The sequence below is a fragment of the Sturnira hondurensis genome, unplaced genomic scaffold (assembly GCF_014824575.4).
Source record: "Sturnira hondurensis isolate 20B ecotype Veracruz unplaced genomic scaffold, ASM1482457v3 Scaffold0001872, whole genome shotgun sequence".
In the NCBI taxonomy this organism is placed as follows: Eukaryota; Metazoa; Chordata; class Mammalia; order Chiroptera; family Phyllostomidae; genus Sturnira; species Sturnira hondurensis.
Genome location: NW_028074503.1, coordinates 38,571,754 through 38,574,388, shown reverse-complemented (window position 1 = coordinate 38,574,388; position 2,635 = coordinate 38,571,754). Strand labels below are relative to the sequence as shown.

The 2,635-nt window shown below is 39.7% G+C and overlaps 1 pseudogene; it reads right to left on the bottom strand.

The window, feature by feature from the left end:
* Nucleotides 1-1,558: 1,558 nt before the first annotated feature.
* On the bottom strand, nt 1,559-2,024 carry LOC118980485 (60S ribosomal protein L23a-like; annotated as a pseudogene).
* Between the last annotated feature and the right edge of the window lie 611 nt (nt 2,025-2,635).

Below are 2,635 nucleotides of genomic sequence, written 5' to 3'. Positions count from 1 at the left end.
CTCCGAACACAAAATTGTACTTTTAATTCAATTTGCTCATTTACTATGCATAGAAAGCTGACTCTATAGAGCTCAGTATTCTTAATTCCTGCCGTTGACTGATTACTCAATTAATCCGCATAAGGAGGGCGAGAACCTCAAGAATCCTGTGAGAATTCCTAGTGTTTCCCAGCTCTTGGTTTGCCCGTCAGTCAGTGAGGCCTTCAAAAAGGAGGCGGGGGTTATATAATACACGACTAATTTCAGGTATTAACAAAGATTTTGAAATTCTGATGCATTGGGCAAAGGAGTTCTCAAAATATTGTGTCTAATTAGAAATAAAGATTAAAAAAATACCCAGATGGATTATTTTCACATTTAGAAAGAGAATCATTTTTTGATGCTAAGACTTTACTGCTATTAAAATGTCAATTTTATTTAGCTTTTGTCAGGCTCCTTGTAAAGGATAAGAGGTCAGCAAGAGCCTTGTTGAATTTTCAAGACGGTACCATAAACAATGACAAATAAGTTGGAGAATTTTCCAAATTAAAAATATTCAACAAAATACCCTCTGAAGGCAAAATAGAAAATTTTCTATTGTTTTACGTCCCTTCTAGAATGCCCTTGGAGACCATGACTGACAGTTTCTTTGTGCGTATAACTGAGTGTACAAAAAATTAAGAGCAACAAATGACTTAGATTGCCATAGACCAAATGTTGACCTTGAGAGAAGTGGTTTTAGCTCCATTAATATGGAAAGTTACCAGCGTCCTCACTCCTGTAATGACGTAGTTCTGTGGCTGGGAGTCCATGTGATGTGGGTCCATTGTGCGGAGCCCAAAGCTGGGCTTATTAAAGGAAGAACAGGTGTAGGTGGCCAGAATACACCATCCCAAACTGGCCTCTTTGCCGTGAGGCTGATTTTGAACTGGTCTTTAAAGACACAGTAGTAGACACAGTAGTAGACACAGGAAAAGCTTTGATGGCAGGGTAAGTTGCTCCCTTGTAAGGAAAATTTACATGTATGAAGGCACTTTTCATCTGGAAAGGCGTTGCCTTCTTGGACCAGGAAGAGGAGGAAGTCTCTGGACCAGGAGGAGATCTGACCAGTGAGAGGGTAGTGACATCAGGCTGTAGAACAACCTTGCGCTTGATCACCGAGCGGTTCCTGGTCCCCTTCCCAGAACTTGCCCCCCACACCCTTCTTTGGATTTAGCTGAAGATGGAAATAAAGCCCGAGTTCTGGCCACCTCTTTGAGTTATTCTCCCCTGAGTTCCTCCCATGTGTATGGGAGATACACAGGCAAGTAAACTTCAGTTGGCTTTTCTCTCGCTAATCTGTCTGTTACAACAGGGATCCCATCTTAGAATCTAGCAGGGCAGAAGGAAAAGGTTTTCTGTCTCAGCACAGCCCCACATTCCTGGCTGCCGTCTGCTTTTCTTCTGTGCTCAGAATCTTCAAACGTGTCTCCTGGACTGTCATTGGGATTACATAAATAACATTCATTGGGGAATGTTTATTTACTTATTTATGTTTAGATAAAATTTTTATATTTAGAATTAGTCAGCTGGACTCGGTTTAGATGATCCCAATTTGGGTGGTAGCATCTACAGCATCACAGTCTGGAGCCAGTGAACATACGCCTTCTTCTCCCTGTCAGGCCTGCTCAGGATGTTGACCTTGGCCACGTCAGTGTCATAGAGCTTCTTCACAGCCTGTTTGATCTGGTGTTTGTTGGCCTTGACATCACAATGAACCCAAGCGTACTGCTGTCTTCTATCTTCTTCATGGCTGACTCGGTAGTCAGGGGGACCTTGATGATGGGGTAGTGGTCCGGCTTGTTTCTCCTGGGGTTGCTCTTCCAAGGATATTTAGGCTGCCCTCAGAGCTGTGGTGTCTTAGGTCTCCAGAAGGTGGGAGACGTGCAGATCTTTCTTTTGTGGCTGTGGACATCTTTTAGCACTGCTTTCTTTGCCTTCAAAGCCTTTGCCTCGCCTTTGGCTTCAGGAAGGGCAGGGGCTTCCTTCTTCACTTTGGGTGCCATTTTTGTAAAAAAGCGAGAAAGTTTAATTCAGTAATTTTCACTCACAGTCTCACTTACCAATCAGAGAAAATGACAGTTAAGCTTCCAGACATTTCTGACTTTATAGTCTTTGTTCTAACTATCAATTCAGAAACTAAACATCATATTATAGTGACTTTTCTGTACCCTGCTCTGCTCAATGAATATACTACAAACATCTTTCATATTGATAAATATACATGTGCCATCATTATTAATGAAAATATCATTATATGACTCATACTGTTCATAATTTACTCAAGTTATTATCAGTTGATGGGTATTTGGGTTGCTTATAACTTTTTTCTCATTATAAAAAGCATGATAAACATCCCTGGTCCATGTATCTTTGGACCAAAGGGTTGAATATTAAAGTCTTTGCCAAATTGTTCTCAGAAAGATCTAACAATTTATATTTTCTTTTTTTTGCCAATTTTAAAGATATTTATTGCATTTTGGTTTTTACTTGTATTAGTGAAGAACATTTTTTAATATATTCATTGGCAATTCTTTTGTAATTAGTCTATTCATGTCCTTTATCTACATTTTTATCAGGATATTATCTGTATTTCTAATAGTTTTACAATGTATTA